The sequence below is a fragment of the Micropterus salmoides genome, unplaced genomic scaffold, assembly GCF_014851395.1.
Source record: "Micropterus salmoides isolate LMB-PRFRI ecotype aquatic unplaced genomic scaffold, ASM1485139v1 Ms_hic_scaffold_16, whole genome shotgun sequence".
NCBI classification, from domain to species: domain Eukaryota; kingdom Metazoa; phylum Chordata; class Actinopteri; order Centrarchiformes; family Centrarchidae; genus Micropterus; species Micropterus salmoides.
Window position 1 is genome coordinate 4,555,522 of NW_024040707.1, and position 23,969 is coordinate 4,579,490.

At 39.4% G+C, this 23,969-nt stretch overlaps 1 protein-coding gene across 1 annotated transcript in view; it reads left to right on the top strand.

Moving 5' to 3' along the window:
- LOC119905035 (nucleolar protein 4-like) overlaps positions 1-23,969 on the top strand; it is a 161,792-nt gene that overhangs the window by 8,743 nt on the left and 129,080 nt on the right. The window lies entirely within an intron of this gene.

Below are 23,969 nucleotides of genomic sequence, written 5' to 3' on the forward strand. Positions count from 1 at the left end.
TGGCGGGAGTCTTAAGAGGTTTAAGACTTGGAAGATAATCTGGCCATGAGGTACATGTACAGCCTTTATTAATGTAAAATACTATCAACACATACAACCGTCAGGCCCATGTATGTTTGTATGTAATTTTAAGACGATAAGACAGTGAACAAACTAATACATTTAGTCTCTAACATCTACACGTAAAATTACAAAAGGAATACAGGTGATAATTGTAGTCATAGTTGTGTAAACCTTTCTCTGTGTGTGTGTGAGAGAACATGCAGACAATCCTAAGTGTATTGTGACCAAAAAACATTAAACAAAACCTAAAATGGATCTTCAAATAATCTTCCTCATACAGTCCAATAGTCAAATATAACATGTAAATACAATACAAATATAAAATCCACAATGCCTTCAGCTCCTCGTGGTCACATTGTTACCAGTTTTATCCGAAGCTCGGATACAAGATTTACAAAACACATTAAAATGTGGTTTCCCTTTATTTAGCCTGCCACAAGTTGTGTCGTTTTTGGATTAAAGAACAGGCTTTTGACATCTTAGTGAAGGTGATGACTGCAGACGACAGAGGTGTGCAGCAGGTTACATGTTAGAGCCATGCGTTGGTTGTATGTGGCATTTGGAAACATCAGTTGTCGGTCAGCTCACCTGGGACGTGTACCACGAAGCAGGATTTGAGCTTATAGATAACTTAACTTCAGGGTTAACCCTGGGTTTTCAGTACCCAGCGCGGAGAAACTTTTGTATAGTAATATCACTCTACACAGACTGATTGAAGCAGGCTAAAGCCTTGCAGTCTAATACTTGTTGTGGGCTTTTAAGACTTGACAGTGCTTACCACTTTGAAATGTGTTTTATATTTTTTATCTTCACCCACGTCCGTTTCACAAAGACTGTCGCAGCCTTTAAAATAAAGGGGTTTCATTTTTTTCAATTGAATGTGTTTATATTAGGTTAATATTGTCTATCATCATATTCAGATTATGGGCTACACTTGTTCCTTTAGGCGTTCTCACTGTCTGCAATAGTTTTTCTTCCTGTATCAGCTGCAGCTATATTACTCAGACTGTTTATTGTTTATTTATTTAATGTTAACAGAATTGTAAAATACGTGGCTCTGCTGCCAGTAGTCTTGTCCATGTTTGCGATTAATCATCTGCTAACTCCGCCTCTTTAATGTGAATGCGTTCATGTCTGGATTGGGAAACCCTGGGTTGACTTACTGAGTTGACAACCAGGACCGCTTCTCCTGATCCCAATCGTTTGGGTTAGTGAAGCCAGATAACGAAAAGATATCCTGGGCATGTTCAACTCGCTTAGTGGTACAGGCCCCAGGTAGAGCAAGCGCACCATATACAAAGGCTAAAGTCCTTACCGCAATCCAACCCATGGCTCATTTGCTGCATGTCATCCCCTCTCTCTGTCTCTCTCCTACATTTCCTGTGTCTCTTTGGCTGTACTATCACAAATAAAGGCAAAAGAAAACCTCCCAAAACAAAACAAACCTCAATTGTGTTGTGGAATAAGACAAATTAAAAGATTATACCATATTCCACCTGTAGCATCTGTCTCATGAATAACTGTTTACATGGGCTGCAGTGGATTGTATTCATATTTACCTGATGATGATGATGACAATGCTTTTACTGTGAAATAACCACAGAAACTGCATTAAACCTTTACCTTAAAACTAGTAAGGTCATTGTTAAAGTAAGCATATTCAAATGTGTAACACAGTGGAAACGAGGAGTCTTTACTCATTAACGGGCTCTGTTCTATTGTATGTTAATGATAATGAAATAGTCTTATTTAAGCACATATTATGTGTCAGGTTCCTAAACCACATGTCCCATTAACCTTGTCCCTTTGCCTCTGCCTGTCATCCGTCTGCAGCCTTTTCTTCTCTCTGTTGTCTTCACTGAAGACAATAAACTGGTTTCTTTGTGTGGGTGCGAAGAAGTCTTTGCATTTGAATTTCCATCCAAATCTGATACAGTGACTCACAATGTCAATGGGAAAAATGTATTTGGGACAAAGATCGGTTGATTTTAGTTTTGTCGGCACATCAACCACCTTCATAACAGTCTCTGTAGGACACAGTGAACAGGGAAGACGGCAGTTTCTCTGGTACAAACAGAGTCCGAAGCTCCAGCTAAAGGAGGAAGCACCGAGTGGTTTGTTTGGGACTAATAATAGTTGGTATCTAGCCAGTTGTGTCAAGTACATGTGATGGCTGCTTCCCCTTCCTTTCACTGGCTTCAGCCAGAGTAGACAAAGGGGTTTGAAGCAGAGCCTTAGGGCCAAAGAGTTTATCAGTTGGTGTATGGATCACTGTGTTTTCTCTGTTTCCATCAGAGAACAAACAGATACAGCTGGTGTGAAAACACTGCTTAGCTTTTGCCCTACTGTCCTCTGCACTGCCCTCAACACAAATCCACCAGGCTTGGTTCCAGGCCTTTGAACAGCCTTCCACATCTCTGATTTTTGCAGCAGTTGAAATAGGTCTGGTCTCGTGCTCATGGACGGCTGTTTCCCCAGTTGGAAATGCATCTGAGCCAGTTGCAGCTTTTCGGGCAGAATTATAATTTTTCTGTGTCAGAGCCAGAAAATTCGGGATAGATAAACTGCCACAAAAACTGTTACAAGGGTTGATTAGATCAACGCAGCTGTACAGGTCAACTAACTGAAATATCAACTCCGAAATACATGTTGTTGGAAGTTAACTGCCTTTAGGAGCTGCTACTGCAGGTTTTGAAAATGAAAATGATGCTGACGGGGCAGATGTGCCAGTCACTTAAGATGTGGAAATAAAGCATTGTTCTTAACCCTTTAAACTCTGCAATACAAATGGTCCACCAGTGCCTGCTCTGGTATTTTTGCCTATTGTTATGTAATTTCTTGGAGTATCTTCAAATGCTGCATATCCATAAAATCTTTACAACCTCAGTACCATAATAATTGATAAAAGTATTGAAATTGTGTGATAAATAAATAAAAATAATACAAAAATCAGGCATAAACAAAACAAACACAAAACATATTGATTGAAAATATCTCTAAATGTAGAAAGAAAACAAAAAAAAAAGTTCCTAACACTCCAAGTTATTTGAACTGCTTACCTTTTTTAGTTTTTGAGATATGGTTATTTTTAGGAGCAGAGTGCAAAAGTGTTTATTTTGTGAAAGTGCTGTATGTTCATTTGATGTAGTCAAAATGGCAGTTCTTGTCAACTACTACTACTGCTAAAGTATGTTACACCTAGACCTTCTATGTTAACTATGAACTAAACAATAGTGCTGTAGTCAAGACTGCCCAAACCAAGACCAAGTCAAGACCAAGACCAGAGTAGACAAGACCAAGACTTTTAGGGGCTGAGAGCAGTCGAGACCAAGACCGAGGGAGGGCGAGGCCGAGTCAAGACCAAGACCAGTTCCCTGCATTGCATGGCACGCAATAAAATTGTGGAACGAGATCATAGGTAGTTCACAAATTTATCTGAAAGATCCACATTCCCATAAAAACACCCACATACAAAACACTAAGAGCTGAAATCAACGCAGGGAGGGGTGACAGTCGTTAAATCGGGTTATTGGTTGCATTTAAAGCAATATGTCTTACTTCCAATAAAAGTTGGGATGTTAACAAATCAGACAATGCAAAAGCGATTTATTGATATTCCCAAAGTTATGGTCTTGACTGGTCTTGAAATAAAATCCCGACTCCTCAATGTCCGAGACCGAGACACGACCGAGTGCAAATGCGGTCGACCAAGACCATCAAAAAGTGGTCTAGTGCTGCAACACTATTAAACAATATATTAAACTATGCAAACTATGCTAAACTACTGAACCTTAGTGTTTCTCTCAATCTCTCTGTGACATTCCTGCTGTGACCAGCTTAGCTTCTCCTCTGGCGCCACTCATCTGGCCATCGTGCATTGTCTTGTGATTTTTCAACGCAAGTAACATGACGTAATGACATCAACACAATATACAACATGACAAAAACATCAGCTTTCCACTGCAAAATGAATGAATGCTGTATACTGTTATAGTTTTCATTTTAGATTGATTTAAACAGGATCATGACAACAACGCGACCAAACTGCCACGGGAGGTCCGTTGTTGGAATGATCCTGTTTAAAAGTTAAATTGCATGGTAGCTAACCTTCGTACTATAGCACAGTATGATGAAGGAAAATGTAAGATCAGATTCTTCTAACAACCCATTTTGGGCGCACGTCACGTCTGTATGATCCAGGATCAGTTGGAGGCGCCGCTACTTGGAGTTGAACCCCAATGGTGTTTGCATGCTAATATATCACATCCTGTCTAAACATCTCTTTGGGTCTCTGTTAATTGGCTTTACTTATCTCTTTTTTTTCAAAGTGTCATTTCATTGTATTCAGTTGCAAAACCCTCAGCGGGGCAGAAATGAGGAAGGTAGATCTGAAGAGCTGAAGAATACTTTCCATACACTTTACACTGGTGTTTGTTGTGTTGTGACAAGGGCTGGACGATATGGTTAAAAATGTTAACACAATAAATAGTTTCATATCTTTCGATACAGATCATTTTCACAGTAAAGATCAAATTGTTATTTAAAGGCTGATTTTTGCTCCTGAGTGAAAGTTGATTGTGGTTTAAACTCTTCTTTATGGTCAACACTTGAGGTTAACAGTGGATAACTTCACAAATCTGAGGCAGAACATTCAAAACAATTATGATAAAATCTTTGTCAACAAATATGCACGAGTAAAATTAAGTAAAAGCTTTTTTCGGTTCTTTTTCCTCAACAAAATAAACGTCTTAATAAATTCATGTATGATTCAAGTGAATAAAATCAAACATTTATTGAATATTTATCGAACATTTGTTACATTGTTATTGAAAAAAATTATATTGCGATAATTATTGTTATTTTTTTATTGTCCAGCCCCAGCTGTGACCAGGCCCCACATTTACTGGTAGTTGCATATCATTTTAAGAACCCGCAAATTGATGCTTTCATTCAGGGAGAATCAGATGGACCTGATACACATGTTGACTTGGAAATGACAATAATAAACCAGGCTTGTCTGCGCTCTTATCAGCACCGCAGTGGGATGGCTAATGGTATGTTTAGGTAAACAGATGGATGAATGAAACCTCTGTGTGTGTGTGTGTGTGTGTGTGTGTGTGTCCTCTGTCTTCTATTAGCAGCAACAGAGACAATTTATGCCAGTGTAGAATCATGAGAGGAGCAGGAGGGATCAACCAATAGCTCATCTGCTTACATCTATGCATCCGTGTGTGTCTGTTGAAGGAGGGACAGCTTAATTGGGGTGGCCCCCTCTATCAGGCCTCAGTGATCTCTGCTATCTCAAAGAGCCCCTTATTCTGTCATTATAAAACCCCCTAAATTGACAGGAATTGGTAGGACTCTGGTGTGCATGTGTCTGTGTGTGTGTGTGTGTGTGTGTGTGTGTGTGTGTGTGTCCTACCCTCCCTTTGACCCTAGCCTATCATAAGCCTGTGTGAGTAAGCAACTGTTCATCTGTGACAGAGGTTATGTGAGGGCCAGATCTTGGGTGATACTGCACTATGCAATACAAATACACTGGGGGCCTTGTGCTGTCATTGCACATGGTGTTGTTGAGGATGGATCAAATTCTATTGTGATTTTAACAGATTAATTCACATTTTCAGCCATCATGTTTGCATGAATTGTGATTAAAATTCTCCACGTCCATCCCTCAGGCTTCAGAGAATCTAGATACCTCAAAATGTATCAGGGCACCTTCGTTACTGCCCTGCAGAGAGAGGCATGCTGGGTAAACAAGAACTTGTATCTTGATGTCTTTGTTTTTGATGATTACATTTCTGGGTAATATACTGTATATTTTTTTAATTAGCTGTCATTAACGCATATTAGATACTGTATACTGCTTAACAGAAAAATAACAGTGAACATAATATGTGAAAAAATAGCTGAAAGCAGCAGCAGAGATGCCTTTAACTGCAGATTTGATTTGTATTTTAGCTTTGAGTGTAGGGCTGGACAATAAAACAATAACAATAATTGCAATGTTTTTTTCCAATCATCATTTTTCCAATAACAATATAACAAATGTTCAATAAATGTTTGACTTTATTCACTTGAATACACAAATTCCGACTTTTTGTTTTATTAAGACGTTTATTTTGTTGAGGAAAAATGACCGAAAAAAGCTTTTACTTAATTTTACATATTTGTTGACAAAGATTTTATCATAATTGTTTTGAATGTTCCTTTTTGAATGTTCCAACCTTTTTGATAAATAGTTAATAGTTAAGACATTTTAAAAGTTTTTTTTTTTTTTTTATTTCCTCCAGAGCACCAAAACACTGAAAGTGACCTGGAAGGAAACATAATTACTACAGTAGATAGAAATGGTGGCTGACATTCAGTGGTCGTAGATGATTCCCTCTTTGCGTCAGCAGAAGTAAGTTCCTGGAAAGGGACTGCTGCTGATTTTGTGTGTGTGTGTGCGGGGAACACATTTGAGGCTACAACAACTCATCACACACACACACACACCTAGTCGTTGTCTTTGTTTGGTGGATCAGTGCAAGTGTCAGATGTCTTGGAGCACAATGGAGGAAAACCCCTACAGTTAGAGAGTGCGTGTCGCTGCTCAAAGACAGAAGGGGCGACGGAGTGTGTGTGTTTGTGGCGGACAGCTAAACCTCTTGCTGAGCAGCTGTATGTTGACTGGTGGTGTAATTACATTACCGAGAGTCCAGAGAGAGAGAGAGAGAGATGGAAACTCCATTAAAGGGTCGTTCCACTAAGTGATATAATATTTGAAACATGTTTTGTGTTGCTGTGGAGTAGTTGATCCAGATACCACAGGTGCAAGGCCGTGTGTGTATGTGTGTGTGTGTGTGTGTGTGTGTTCGACAGCCACATCTCAAAGAATCATTTAACCACAAACTGCAGTGGATATATTTAATTGGATGAGATGGTCAAAAATGGCGACAAATTATTATTATTATTATTTTTATGATAACAAAACTATATTTCTATGCCCATAACTATAGTCTTTCTGGATGGAGCGTGGCTGACTGCCACCAACATGAATTTCATAAAACTGCAGTGTTTCCTCTAGGATTTTTTTCAGCAGCGGCAGGGCAAACAGCATCCCAGCCGCTCCCCCCCCGACCCTCCCACCCCCAAACAAATAAACTTCAGTGTTTCCCCTCGGATGGAGTTGTAGCAGCGGAGGTGAAGCAAAATTTTTACATGTCTCAGCAACATTGCTGCACCTTAGAATAGCTTAAAACTGCAGTGTTTTCACAGTTTAATGTGAGCTTTAGATGAATGTTTTGGTGTTGGCTGGGTGGGTTTGGGGGTCCAAGGTAAAATATTTCACAATAATTCACATCATATTGGGCTGTTAATTTGGTGGGTTCTTTTGCTCCTCAGTGATTTTACATTTATGGCACAGCATGTTTTGGGCATCACCCCCTAAGCCTTAACGGCAGGAAAACCCTGTTAATATGACCTCAGAATCATTATAGATAGGACTGTTCATGTTTGCCTTTTGTGTCTTCATTTTACAGCTTCTGACATTTATCTGTAGACATTAATATAAAAAATAGGCAACATGAGAAACCTCCTCCCTTCTGAGGTTCATTTTATTTGCACATTAAAATCCAAAAAGAAACGTCTCCTCATCAGCTTAAAAGGACTAGTTTGCATCACTAATTAGCTTTACTAACCTCAGCTCCTCCAGTCACCTCCATCCTTTCTTTTCCAAAACCACTTTTTCAGACTAAAAACTGAAAAATAATTGAATCAGTCAGTCCAGGACAGAGCTGCAGGCTGCGTCAGTTTAGTCTAAGTTTGTACCTGATGTTCTCAACATAAAATACAGCTTCCAGTTACTTTCTATAAATTGAGCTAATGTTAAGTTACATAGCAGCTATGTAGCTGCTGTAGAAGCTGCTCAGCTGCGCAGTCTTAAAGGGAGGGGAGATAACTTAGCGCTAACCGGCTTCACTTTTCCAGCAGGTGGGAAACTTTTCTTGGTCTTGAGAAGCTGCCACACTGTAACAGACACCGTACATTTACTGCCAGAATATTTTCCTCCGCTCGCGTTCATCACTTTCTGCCGCTTGGACAATCAAACTCTCGCTACGCACCTCCTGATTCAGAGTTACCTGCTCTTATAAAACCATCTGTCAAGTATGTTCTGCATAGAACGAGAAGAGGAAGCGAGCCGAGCGTTGAGTGCTGCTGTGCGCACAGTGTGCGAGTGAAAACATTTCTAGCGCATAGTTTAATGATCTTGGGACATTTTAGTAGCTGCGGTGGATTCAGCAGCGGCGTATAGAGGAAACACTTAACTGTTAAATATATTTATAGATTATTTTTTTGACATGTTTGCTGACAGTTGTCTGTATAGAGACAAATAGAAATCAAGAGGAGAAAGAGAGAGTGGATATAACATGCATCAAAGGTCCCTCATCCAGAAAACAATTGAGATTATATGGTATGTGTTTTGACAATTTTGCTACCAGGACGCTCCCTACAAAGTAAATTCTAAGGCTCGTCCAAAATAATATTCAATAGTTTGGACTTGATCGATCAAACTGAGATGATTTATTTTAGATGTGTGTAATGCTCAAGAAAATATTTTTATAGTTTTACAACCATATCTTAAAGGTCCAGTGTGTAATATTTAGGAGGATCTATTGACAGAAATGAAATATAATATTCATAAATATGTTTTCAGTGGTGTATAAAGACCCCACATAATGAACCATTATGTTTTTATTACCTTAGAATGAGATATTTGTATCTACATACACCGCGGGTCCTCTTACATGGAAGTCGCCATGTTGAGCCGACATGTTTCCACAGTAGCCCAAATGGACAAATGGCTCTACAGAGCGTGTTTCGTCACTACGTTGAGTACGTACAAAGAAGAACAACAAGTAAGTAATGTTAGTAGTAGTAGTCTACTGGTTTATTAGAAATAAGAAAAGAAGAGACATTTGGACAAATACAGGACCACACAAGTCTTACTGTTATTTGGATAACAGTGGCTCAGGAGGTAGAGCGGGTTTCCCGTTAATCGAAACGTTAACCCGTCTCCTCCAAGCTGCATGTTGAAGTGTCCTTGGGCAAGATACTGAACCCTGAATTGCCCCTGGTGGCTGTTCCGCCAGTGTATGAATGTGTGTGAATGTTAGTTTCTGTTTGAGCACTTAGGCGCAGTGTGTGAATGCAGATGTAGTGTAAAAGCGCTTTGAGTGGTCGAAAAGAGTAGAAAGGCGCTATACAAATACGGAGCATTTACATTCACAAGTATTATTTAGCACAAGAACAGACAGAGCATGTCGGCCACCGTAGCGTCTCCTGCTTGCTTGGAAAGGGAGGGGCTCATGGTGCATTCATGTGGTGTCTGAATATTTAGAATCTTCTTTTTCCTGCTTATATCTTAACTGCAAAAACAGAAATAATCCTCCATCTGAGGTGCACATGTATGCACCGTGAGCCGCTGATCCGCAATTTGCATCCCTTACCACAGGGGTCGGCAAATAAGTCTCGCATTGGGCCAAATTTTTTCAAGCCGTTACAAGGCGGGCCAGTACATAGTCAAATTATATCAAATGCGGGACTCCCGTTAGGAAGGTTGTAAGATCAATTCCAACTGTGGATATATTTGTTTCTCCCTTGTTAAACAAACTGATTATAAGGACACTTTTGCACATGCTCACAATAAAGCATGTGCTGAAGTGTGTGTGCGTGTCCCGTCGATTGATCCGCATTCATAAACCTTTTCATTTCCCTGAGGAAATTTCGGTGAATCCAATCTCACGTTTACGGATGGCTTTTTCAGAGGTGTGTCAAGCAGGCCAGAGACTCTTCTGAATGTCCTTCAGAACTTTTCAAAATAAAAGCTCTAAATAAACTCGATATAAAGCATTGCTGCAAAAAAACGTTCTCGCACTTTTATTTTGGAGGCACAATCACTTAAGAGGAAGTGATTATGTGAGTAACTCTAGCTGTCATGACTGAGATCTATTTCAGCACCAGCCGTTATTAATTTATTTATTGTCTTTTTTTCTGCAATCAAAGTAATCTGTCCGCAGGCCAGATAGTATTGCCGGTGGGCCAGTTCTGGCCCGCGGGCCGCCTATTGCCGACCACTGCCTTAACAAACATGCTTTGCAACAAACATGCTTCTTGGTGCAGACACTGGTATTGGTGCTAGTGTGTTTCTAATGTAAGATTATATTTCTCCTTTTGATGTCCTGCTGTCTTTACTGATGAGGATAAACACGCGAAGTAGTTTTTCCATCAGTGTTGGTCTTTTTGGTATTTAAAATGTTCTCAAAATTTGATGGTAAATATTTCTTGTTGTATGTTGTTCATAAAAGCGTCTTGTTGGTCCTCCAAACTTGCCTCCCTCTCTCTTGCCTGAAGTTCTGTATTGTTTATCGAGCAGCTACAGAGTTTGTCATAAGCTGGAGAAAATCAGTAAGTGTTTATGCATAGATCAGTCAAACACAGTTAAAGTTGAATATTGTGAAAGTATTCGTACTGTGACACCTGCACACACACTTTTCTGTTTCTCCGTCTCAAACTCCAGCTAGCAAAGTTTTCTTATTTAATCGGTTGGATAAAAAATCAACAGAACGTGATTGCTTCTACAGATCGTGCTCAAAGTCTTAATTGGTTAGGCTGAATTTAGACGGTTACCATGCCGTCAAAGACGTGGCAGTAAATACAGCTCATTTACACTGTAAATACAGAGTTTGAGCTTTTTGTTTAAAATAATGAACTCAGTCACTTGTCGTGCATGCTGAACTAATTAAAAGTAATACACTTTGACATTTCTATATAATTACATATTTTCACTTCTTTCACTTCACTTTTGCAATTATATGGAAGGGGTGGAATAAAAATGAATGTACATGTGAAATAGTGGCATGAACATTCAAAAGTTGAATGATAAATTCTCAAATAATGTAAAACATTTAAAGGGATTTCATTGCAAGAGTTGATGGGATAAAAACAAATTTTAAAAGAAAAACTGTTGTCAATTGGGGAAGTTGATTGCAACTTTAATGTAATTCAACACCTACACATTTTGTAGTGAATATTTTAATTTAAGCACACTTTTGTGGGAATAAATCTTGTTTAATGTTACTAAATGGACCTTATTATAAGTACTTGGTGGTTATTTGTGTAACCGCACATTCAGATCTTTTTCTTTTCAACTTAACTTTTTTGGATTTTACATTTTTCCTGCGCATCTCAAAGGGTTTTTAACAAACTATTCATCCTGTGGAAGGTCATTTAATCTTTTTGGCTATTGTGGTAAAACAAAGGAATACCCCAAAGTGGAGAAGTGAGCTTTTTCAGTGAACAGAGACTATAGAACTACTAATTGGCAAAGGGTTGCAACAGCAGGAGGGACTTACTGTGAAATACTTGGCTGCTGAAGGATGTGGTAAATTTTATTTGGGTCGAAGACAGAAAATATGTTGTGAAGCCCAGCCACTGTAGTGCAGCGCTGCTGACAAAAAAAACCTGCAAAAAGAGCTTCTGTGAGTTACCTTGAGTTTGTAGCGCTGAAACGCACACACCTTATATTTCCAGACAGCCCACTTCCCCCTCGGTGTTCTCCTGTTGCCATGGTGAACAGCTCCATTGGCCGCAGCGATGGTGAAAAGAAATTAACACCAGTCTTAATTAGACTGCAAGGCTTCAATTTCCACCTTTCGTCCCTCCTGCCTCCTCCTCCTCTCCTGACCTTCTCCTCCCTCTCATCACTCCCCTCTCCCACCTGAAAGGCAGACTGGCATATTAACACCAGCCACCAGGCATAATTAGTGAAACCAGTCAGTCACCTGGCCCTCTGAGATAATGAACAGTTCCATCTTCCAAAATGATACACACTGTTCCTCCTTTATGTAATTATGCATTATGAATAAAATCTAAAAACTAAAGTACACCGTCTGAAAGTATAATCATTTTGGTCAGTTTGGAGATTAGTGTCTTGCTGTCCTTCTTTAAAAGTTTCAATTCCAGACTAAAGATGAATGTATTCAATATAAGGCATATCACACTGATTTTTACTCTTCAAATGAGAGTTCAACTACTAAAACTGACATTTCAACTGCTGCTAACATACCAGCTGATGCTTCAACTTGCAGTGCAAACAGTTCAGCTATTTGTGGAACTTCGGCTGAAACCAAAATTTCCGTTGTTTTATTCCTTGAATTTTCATCTCTTACTCTTCAGATAACAGTTCAGTTGCTTTCAGTGTTTACATGCAAAGTGACATCAACTTCAGCAGCCTACAGGGCTTAAATAAAACAGTACAAGTAAGTGTGTGCTTAAATGTCAGCAACACTTGAACAGCTTTACGTGATTCAACTTCTACTAAAACTCTCATACAACACATCACTTGCAGGTAAAATTTTAATTTGTTTACAGTGTTTGCATGTGATATTTTCAGCGGAAGTGAGTAGACGTTCCATATTTTTAGCCTTTTCTAGTTGATCATAAAGTCTATGAGGTAATTAGAGCATCCAGTTAATTACTAAACCATTAACTGTATTTGGTAAGTAAAGTTTATTTAGTACAGCACCTTTCACAGATCAAGGTCACAAAGTGCTTTACAAGAATAAGATAACTGTGACCTCCTGGGCAGGTTGGGAAACTGACGTAAAGTGCAGATAAAACAAATGAAGACAATAATTGGTGTGTCCTATCAGACACTTCTTACTCATAAAATCTAAGAATTTGTGGTTACTGACAAGTCATTTAAGAGCACATTGATGATGTCTATCAAGTGTCTATGCTGATTTATGAAAGGGTGAGTGAGGGGTCAGCCTGACTATGAGCCTTCTGAGGCATTGCTCCCCAAAACGGTCCACCTCCTCATCAGCTCTGGTGACTGTGTACCAGCAGTGAAGCTAAAATGAAAACAAAACTGAATTAGTGAAAGTAGGGTCATAATGTCAGAGACAAAAGCTGAGACAGACACGTTTTTTTCTCTCCCTCATAGCTGATACTTGTTGATACAAGGGGTGTGCCATATCATGTTTTCTTAATTAATATAATAATAATGGCAATATTCTGACTTACTGAAGTATTGATGTCACATGCACACTGTGCAACAACAAGCATGGCTGAAAGGGAAAGTAGCATTGCTACCGGCTCCATGGTGGAGGTGTTGTCAGCTAAAAGGGCAGCGACCCTCAGCGGTGTGGAAGTGGTTTGGTTATAAAAGATCCAATGTACAATAAAACCACAGTAATATGCTAAAAGATCATAACAACAGATTGGGGCAATACAACAAACGTATTTCACCACCTCAAGCAGAGGTACCAGGTTGACTGTGAGGAGAGTCCTTCAGTATTTTGTCATATCATATAAGAATATCATTATCAGAAGCAGAAATACTCTGAGATATCATGATGTTGTAGGGCCATATCCCCCACCCCTGGCTGATATTGTCATTCAGTGCCGCTTAGAGTGATCACTCAGATTTCAAGTGTTTTTCCCATCGTTCTTCTTGTGTCCAGTATTTTTATGACAAGAGGATCAGACAAATGTGAGCAGCAGCAGGAGTAGCATGGCCGTGCCCGATTAACCGAAGAAGAAACAGCACATACAATCTACCCTGTGAACCGGATAAAATGCCTGTGGACAGCCCAAGGTTTCCTAGAAGCTCTGTGTGACCAGGATTATTTACGTTTGGTACACTGTTATGTCTGTCCACCATGCTGTTTCACTTCAAATCTGCTTTAGCAAACCCACATGTTGTCAAAAACCCTGAAGTAAGCTTCAGCAATATTTCTAATTGTTGATTATATGTATGCAGTATTACAGAGTGCTATGATAGGAATTTATGCTACCTATCAGAATTTACTTTATGCTGCCTTAGTAAACACCAGTGAGCACCACGTGGTAATGTGTGAAGGATGAGCGTTAGGCTGGTCTGATAGGTGTGAAATTTCCAGATCCTACTATGGTTTCTGCGCTTGTGTCAGTCTGGGTTATAACTGCTTTCACTGCGGTGTTTTCTGACAGTATGCTCTGATGAAATCAGCCAAGTGTTGCTTGTTCAGTGGCAAGTTGTATTAAGCTTATCCTTTCATGGATATGTCTACAGTTATTACGGATATCCTGAGAGTTAAACTCCACCGTTTCTCCCCTGTGTTTAGATTTTTCCTCTTTTTTAACAGAAGACATTTTGACACATATAGTGAAAGCACAGGTGTAAAAAATAAAATTAATAATGGGCCATTGCCATATGTCATTGCATACTGGTACACACACTGAGCCATCGTTAATGTTACTATTAACTAGGGTTGGGTATTTATATTTTTCAGTCACGTGACATGCGCGGGGACCTGGAGGGCAAAACAACAGACCAATATAGCGGCTCACACCATGAGTCCCCCCCCCCCCGTAGAGATGCCGCAAAAGCAGTCATTTTTTATTTAGATCATCTTTCAACTTAAGAAAAAGAAAGATATGAACACAAACTGCAAGTGTTGGGCATATCTGATCTATACAACGTTACAGCATCCACTGCCGCTTTTCTACCGTTAAAAACCAGCATTTCCAGTACCTGAGCATACCTGAGCGTCAGATGTTGCTACTGTTAGCGTTAGCTGTATCTGGGGCGTCGTTGTAGCTGGGAGAGCGCGACATCTTGAACACGGTGCGTTCCTTCAGATTCACGCCGTGTTGAAGTAAATGCTTGCACATATTGGAGCTGCTTTCTCCCTTGCACCAAATCTTCTTACTGCAGGTGTTTCATTTTGCTGCAGTTTAACATGGTCTAGGAATGACGTACTGCGTAACAAATAAAGTGACATTAGGTAAAATGTAAAATGCTCACTGCAATTAAATCAGGAGTGCAACTAAAATATGCAGAAAGTTAGGAACCGATGAACAGAATCGAAATGCATGGGTCTTACTGAAGGCACGGTTCTTGGAAATTTGGTACCAGTTCTTGATACCCAACCCTATTATTAACACCTGTGCTTTTCCTACCAGGACAAGTCATTTTTCAGATACGAAAAGGGCATATAAAGGGCAGCAGAACATACTGAATGTAAATTAACTTGAATTTTAAAATAGTCATAGCATACACTGTTAAAACTCGCATGTCATTAGTCTGCCGCTGCCTCCAGAGTTATTGCGGAGGAGATGTGCACTGCCCACCTGCGTGACAACACATTAGAAACACCAGCACACGATTAGACAGTCTAAACACACAATTTTGATCTGGTTACCTGTAAATGTGGTCAGCCTTAGAAGTGACATGGCTGTGGTCCATGCCTGGCCACACCAGCAGCTCTCACTTTTCTTAACACCTTTACTTGTGTTTACAGTGTAGCGGTGCTTTTGAAGGACGACAGCTGACAAACCAAAAACATACAAGCCAATAGCTACGTCATAGCTAAATGGCTTTGCTTCCATTTTCAGTCCTCTAAGATCAGGCGCTTCAGAAAGTACCCCGTAACCTGACGGAGGTGCTGGTAGAGTAGACACATTTCTCCCGACAGACATTAGTTTACTATATCTCTTTCATGGTTGTTAATCTTTCTAACATGTCATCGTGTCTATCATTGAATTTCTCAAATCTTATTTTCTTAAAAGAAGCTAAATAAATTGTTGACCCTTTTCCGTTACAAATAACAAGTGCAATAAGCAGCATTGTACTCGCTGGCTTCAAGGTAATGAAAAACATATTTGAAATAAGGAAGCTCCACGGGGAAGAAGTAAAATTATCTCACCAAATTCAGCGAATTGTTTTAAGAACAGTACGTCTTCGGTTCGAAACAGATACCAAGTGACTTGTTGAGACACATGTTTTTCTGCAGTGAAATGTGTCCTCTCTGTGTTTTGTTACTGTTGATGATGACACTGCCGTGAACTGTGAAGTGAAGGCCAGTTTATTGTGTCAGCCAGCATGAGAAGCAAACAGTGATGAATAGACGATGAGAGCTGTGCTGTGCCTTTTGAATTTCAACAAGAAAAACATTTAGAAATTAAGTTTCCACCTACGCTGTCAGAATCCCTGTATGAACCTAATTAAAACATCTTCTGAAATATACTGCTAAGAAAAGCAGCGAGTGTAATCTACTTGTTAAAAGTAAAAGAAAAGTGTTTTGAATGGTACAAACTAAACAACCCATGTCTTCACAAAATGAAATGAAGCAGTCAATCTGCCACTTTTGTCCTGTCTTTATGTTGTTGTTTTTGACATTCAGACGGTATATTTAAGGACATGTTCAATTTGTTGTTAGCTTTTTTAAAATGTGATATTTGTACCATTTTTTTGTAACCTTTTTTATTTATGATTTTTAAGGCAAAATAAGTTAAGAATATGTTCAGCAGCAGCAGCAGCAGCAGCTCCGTTCTGCACATCTCCAACAGCACATGTCTAGCAGCCAGGTAATCACTGCACTGATTGGCTTGCGGGACTACAGGGAACGCCCTCCACCTGCCCCACAACTAAGACAATTGATTGGCTGAGTACAACTGGCTTTCCCCATCATGAGCAAATTATAATCAGACTGGCTTGATTCAGAGAAAGTAACATTTTATTCTAAATGCTACTTCAGCCGAGCAAAATATCTTCCACCTTTTCTTCTTAATGCAGCTAAAAAGGACGATCAAGAGGTACAGAAACAAAGAAAAACATAGTTTCATCCTGTTTCAAAGACCGCAAGAACAAATAGTGGCTTTCTGCGTTTAGAAAACTACTGCTAGAAACCATGGTGGTAAAATGGACAACTGTGCTTATCTGTTCAGTACCAAAAGTAATTGTTTCATTAAAGTATAGCCAGATTTTACACTTTACACGAACACTAATAAGAAACCCTTATTGATACGGAGTTAATAATTAATACATTTAATTTCGGTGATGCCCACCATGCTGCCCAAAACGTGGGCACAGCGAGGTTTTTGGTTCACATCCTGTGCAAGCTTGGATCTCCTGCCGGCTCCTCTTCCCTCCAACAGTTTAAAGAGCTTTATCTCCTTTGGAAATTGTCTGTAGGTGCGAATGGATGTCTGTCTCTGTGCTACGGCTTGACATTAACTTTATGGGTAGTGCTTTCTGACTTGACTCGGGGTCGTCTCTATTAACTGGAATCATGACTTTCAGGCAGCTATGTGAATGCCAACTGCCAGTGGGTAGTAAGAGTGAGTGTTACACGCCACTGCCGAATTCTTCCTGCATTTGGCGGATTGGCGGGTGCTAATGGTGAGCCCTGCTGCCAGCCCTGTGATTGACTGGCGACCTGTCTAGGGTGTACCTCACCCAGCCGGGATTGGCTCCAGCCCCCTCCCCCCTGACCCTCCTAATGGATAAGCAGATAAAGGTAAGGAATGGATGGATTTCATGGTTCGGTTTTTGTTATGGCTCCAATATTGTTTTTTAAATCTCTACTTCTGTTCGTCACAGACATCGCTCCTTTATGTCTGAGGTGGAGTGCTAAAAGGTTCAGTATGTTTTTATGGAAGAAAGAGTACATTTTACTGCTGGTTTGCACGCGGGTTTAGACCAGGCTGGTCTCTGGAGGGAGAGGGAAGAGGAGGAGAAGGAAGCACAGGGAGATGTTCTTGTGGGACAACAGGCTTCTCATTATCACGTCTTCCCTCCTCCTCCTTTTCCCCTCCGTTGTTCTACATCCCCCCCTCCAAAACGCACCTCCCACCTCCCTCCAGCATCCCTCCTCTTCCATTCCCGCTTTCTCCCCCAGAGAAACCCCCCCCCCCTCTCCTTTCCCACAATGCCCCTTTCTCTGCCCTGCTGCCAACTCTTCTGGATAATTAGCTCATTGCTCCTCATGTGTGACTGTGCGCGATGTGTGTGTGCTTTTGTCTGCATCCATCATAATCAACACCATCATCAGCATCACCGCTATTGCAATCATCATTATCACTACCATTGTTATCATAATAATAATCACTAATAACATGTTCATCACCACCATTATATTTCTGATCTGAGAGCCTCTGTCATGAATGTTTTTGAGAAATAGCTTGTCGCAAAAATTGTTTTCAAAACTTTTTTTATTTCTAAACTAAACTCATTCTCGCGTCAAATTTATTAGTATTGCTGAAAATATTTCAATAATGTGCTTTCAGTCATTTCAGGTAGTAGGAATTTGTAACACGAGACAGGAAAAAACTCCTACAGGTTAAACACGGACATCATTCTAGCAGACACCCTTTAGACAGACAGAAAGTTATTAATCTTGAAATTTAAAATTGCTTTAAAATTGTGCGTCTATTTTTTTTATGAAATTTTGATTCTTGATCGGTGGTTGTGCATCAATCAATTTCCCACGTTTTGTAAAGATTTTCAGATCTATACTTATTGTTTGCAAGAACAAAGAACAATAGAGTGCACATTTAGGACATTTATGTAAAAATGACGCACAACAAAGACGTGTGCCCTTTTCGGTGACCTATATCCGATCCTTCGATCCATCCTGACAGCGTTAGACCAGCAACTCCTGTGTTCTGCAAGGTAAAATTACTGTTTTTGTCAATGAAGTCTTGTGGCTTTGACGAGAGCGATATAGCGACTGTCTCTGGTTAAACAAAGGTCTGTCTCTAGGGATCCTTACTATTATGTTGTCAGACACTTACAATAACATTCTTAGCCTGTTAATGGCAAAAACAAGAACTTCAGTGGACATAACTTTGACAGGGCATAATTGCTTGCAAGAATTACGTTGCGGCTGCTTGCTCAATTTGTGTACCATTTAGTCACATAGATTCAAAAACATGGGAAAATAGGGTCCAGGTTGCAAAATACCGAACTTAACCTTTAAGTTCTCATTTTTGGAAAATGCCGAAAATGCGTTAAATTTAGGGCTGGGTGATATGGTTGGAATACTATCATGATATGAATAAGGATGGTTTCCAATGTTGGCAAATATCACAAAACAAGTGACCTTTAAACTATCACACAGTTGTTCCAACCAAAATAAAAACATATTTTTACAGATTTAGCTTGTATTTTAGAAGCAGTAAAGCTTACCATTCAACTTGACAATAAGCATCTATTGAGCCACAAATGGTCCTATCAGGACAATATGATTGCTCAAAGTTAATGAACAATAGGCTAATATTAAATTGTCAACCAGTCTCACTCTCATTGGGTTAAATTGATCAGAAATGCTTTTTTCATTTTGCAACATTGCTTTAATCAGTTCAGTATTCCAGACCAGTGTTGGGGTATCAAATTACTTATTTGTTAATAACTTCAGTAATCACATTTCAGTTACTAATAACAAAATATCTCGTTACTTGCGAACTGGTTCTTCAACTAACTGCATTATGAGATTAGAAAAAAAGTTTTTGTAATACTTCCGACCTCACTTTTGACATTAGCACCAGTTCTTCAGGACGTAGAAATGGCAGAGCTGCTGAAGACGTTTTTGGAATGATGGATGTATACTCATTACTTTATGTTAGTTTTGCGAAAGGACAGCGATACCCTCTAGTGCGCCTGTGGCGAGGCTCTTTAGCCTGGGCAGTCTTGTGCTGACCCCGAGGAGGAAAATGTTGTCTGACAAACGATCTGAGAGACTCCTGCCCATGAGGTATAAGCACTTCTTTAATAAGCATGTTCATTAAGAAAGTAAAAATCTACTTTAAAACCATAGTTCGGCAAGTGAGCTACCGTAAGTTTATTGTGTGGGTTTGGTCTGTTAAATGCACAGTTCAAATTGCATTTCATATGCAATGTTTTTCCCTCGAAGTCTCACCATCATCTGATATTGTGATGAGGGCCAGTGTCTTACAAATTAATATTTGCACTAGGTGGTAGGAAGGCGGCCTATTTTAAGTTATGTTTTATTGTAATGAAATTCATTATTTAAAAAAATTCCAATGATATATCCAATTAAAGTTTCAAACATTTTAGTGCTGAACTGTAGCTTGTAGCTTCTCTTGACAAATGTTAACAACTTTATTGTCAGTTTTGTAGTAGCCTATTAAACAGCATAAAATTAGGGCTGGACGATATGGCCAAAAATGTTATCACGATAAAAAAGTTTTATATCTTTCGATATCGATAATTATCACGATAAGTATCAAATCTTTATTTCTTTTGAGTTTAAAGGCTGATTTTTGCTACTGAAGGAAAGTTGAAGAAACCCGATGGTTAATTGTGGTTTAAACTCCTCTTTATGGTCAACACTTGATGCCAAACATCTGAGGCAGAACATTCAAACAATTACGATAAAATCTTTTTCAATACATATGCATGAGTAAAATTAAGTAAAAGCTTTTTTTCAGTCCTTTTTCCTCAACAAAATAACCATCTTAATAAAAAATTAAGTCCTAATTTGTATATGATTGAATACATTTATTGAATATTTATTGAACATTTGTTATTGAATGAAATTATATTGCGATAATTATTGTTATTGTTTTATTGTCCATCCCTACATAAAATAGAGATCCTGTGTATGTCCTCACTATAATAAGGATTTGTGTTGATCCGAGCACATAAGAGGTGTAACTTTATATTGTTATTTGGCAGATATTGTGTAACTAGTTACTTTCAGCAGTGAGTAATATGTAAATATGGCATTACTTACAAAAAAAGTAACTAGTAATGTGTAATCTGTTACCTTTTTTGAGTAACTACCCCAACACTAGTGCAGACGTAGCTACGGTCAGGAGGAAAGGACATTTACCCTGGCCTGCTTTTTCATCCAAAGTGGGATGCTCTCACTATTTAAATCTGAGTCAACCTTTTGTCCTAACCTTTGGACTGAACTGAGGAGGAGTGAAAGAAGAGGATGAGAGATGCAACAAAGGAAGGGACTATGTGGGCAGAAAAAGGAGAGAAAGGCCATGAAGAGATGGAAGATGTGCAGCATCTGGGCCTGAGTGTTTGGACTGTGGGATCAAATCCTTTGGAGGGAGATGGAGAAGGAGCAGATATGGTGGATGAAGAGATACAGTAAGACAGAGTGATAGGATGCTGCTGTAGAGAGAAAGGATAGAAGCAGGTCACTGTGAGCAGGATGGATGCATGGATGGAGGGAAGAGAGGAGAAAGAGAGGTGGTGGGAAAGTGTCACGTCATGGCCCATTTAGCTGCTGCCTCTCCTGGATGATGCTGAATGCGAAGACTGTCAACGGGATTATCACCGACGGTTGCTCTCAAAACCTTTTTTTTTTTTACAGCTTGTGGAAGAAGCCCGTAGTCTCTTCCTCAAATCATTTAGATTGACATTGCATGGACAAATTGCAGTCGCTTCATTTATTTCAATGCGCAGTGGTCCCGCTCAGGCAAATGAACTGCGTTGGCCAATCAAATACATTCCTAGCAGAATAGTTAAGCTACCACGCGTTTGTTGAGATGGAGGATAAAAGTATTAGTTATGTGATGACACTCGAGAGCTGCGGCCTTGAAACGCACAGATAGAGAACTTTCACTTGACTTCCTCAGCTGTATTTTCATCTTTTCACTGTTACTTCTAAATACTCCCCCACTCCAGCGGTCCTTTTGTGTTACTTGTGTGCATTGATGAAGCTCTCTTGTGAGTGCTGCATCCTGTCTCCTTAGCTCTACATGTCCTTGCCTTCCCTTTTACTCATAGGTCAATACTTGTAGACCTATTCATTATAAGAAAATGTATGTTTTACCTGGTAATGCGCTTCTAGACTTAAATGAGATTCAGCATCTAGTGTAAGGCCAAAGTTTGTATTTTTACATTGCTATAATTTTGTTTAGAATCAATTTTTTTCTAACCAAGTAAGCTTTAGTTGTATTTTTTATTTTATCAGCTTCAGTTCAATTAAGTTTTATTGACATGAATGTCAAACAACAATATTGCCAAAGCTACAATTAAATTGCAAAAGAACAATTTGTTTCATACAGCTCATTAAATAAAGTAAATAAAAAAGTAAAAGTGTGTGTTTGTGAATATAAAAATAAATACATAAATAAAAATAAATGGAAAAAAAATAAAACAATTCATATGGTTCATCAAATAAATAAAATAAAACAGTAAAATGTGTGTGTCTGTGTCATAGGTCAGTAGTATTAAGAAGTAATTTTATGTTTAGGATCAAAAAAGAAACAACACCTGCTGTGTGTTTCCAAACTGGAACAACAATGTAGTCTTACAGAAACATTAGGAAGTAAGAGTATGAGGGCCAGCAGGGACAAAGTTTGGCTATAAGTTTTTGACTTACCTATCTGCAATAGAAAACTTTGTTGTGATCAGCAGCGGGTTTCCTGCTTGTATCCTTTCTGTCATGCTGGAGGATAATTAACTATCAAACAGTGACAGTGTTATCTGTATGTTAGGGAGCAGCTTGACAGATATGGTTAACAAATGTGTCTGTTTACTTATAAGAAGATGACATTTACTGTTTTTAGAGTCTGTGTTTACAAGAAAAAAACAGCAGTACTGGTTATTTATTCAAATGCTAAAAACGGCACACGTTTACACTTTCTGTCCAACGTCTAGTCGCAAAGGTGGATGTAGTGTGATTTTAAAATGTCACAAAACCTGTCAGGTAACAGGGTTGAGGTGCAAAGTGTCTGACTTGGAGATCAGAGGCTGCGCTTGGTGTCACATCTCCTTAAACAACCTTAACTCAGTAGTTTTAGTTAGTTTGCTTTTGTGAGGACCTATTGACATTTAACTGTGAACGACTGAAGTGAAGTCTGTCACGTTTTCCCTCTCTGCTTGCTCACCCTGAGTTCCTTGTTGCCACTTTAATTCCGCAGACAGCTTCACTTGGTTGACGCTGAGCCACATGGAGGTTGCGCACTAATCCTTCCAACACTACATTGTTCTGCGTTCGTATAAACTCCTGACATTTCTCACTTGTTTCATTGTCATTTCACATCGTTTATCATGTGTTATTGCCTAAAATGTTCCAGATATGACACATCTATTAAATATTAATACTCACCAGCTGATTGTTGGTCTTCTGGTGCTGCTGCCTGTTGTGTGATTTTGTTGTTGAAGCTGGAGCTTTTCCTGCTGCATTGCACTATTGAACCACAGAGCTGAAACGGTGTGTGTTCCCGGGCTCCTTTTGTGTGTTTGTGTTAGTCAGCATTTGTGTATTTTTTTGTGTCTGTAGTCGTAATGTTTGTGTCACAGTGTGTCTCTTTCTACAGTAAGCCAGTCTGCACTTATCTGTACGCACTGCGTGTGCGTGGCTCAGCAACACACTTTATCCTGTTGCAGCTCTGTGTGTCCCAGTCTAGTGGAGGTGGAGGAGGAGGAGGATGAAGAGCAGGGGTGGTGGTGGTGGTGGAGAGGGGCTGTGGAGGGGGCAGTTATCTTTCACTGAATGGACCCCATGTGTTTCCTAGCAACAGGCTGGTTTGGAAATGGGATGGAGAGATGAACGGAGGGAGAGAGCCCACAAAAAAAAGAGGAAATGAGAGAGAGAGAGTGCGAGAGAGAGCAGGGGAGAGGGAGATGGGCGGGGGGTTAATATTGTGTGGATGGAGGCAGTGGAGGTGGGAGGGAGATGGAGTATCAGATAGAAAGGTGAGTTCGATAGTGTGGAAATCGAAATGTATGGCGGGGGGGGGGGGTACATCAGCCTCCAAATCCAATAAAATTTTATACAAACATTTGAAATACCACAAAATAAAATACATGTAAAAACAAACTACAGTATGTTGCCAGGCAAAGTTTTGCCTGATGAAGGTCTAGTACTGAAACATTGCCAGCATCTAAACACATCATTTGCAAGTTAGGCAGTGTACGAGAGTTTCTTTGCACAATAAATAATACAACAATAAAAGCAATAAATACAACGGTTATGAAAACGCCATACGATAAAAGTTAGAAGAGATTTAAGGCTCAAGCGCTGGTTGCTCCTACATAAGATAAAAAAAGTGTGTCACAGATATACTGCATAGTTAATTTTTAAAAAAAGCTATGCGATACTTTTTTTACT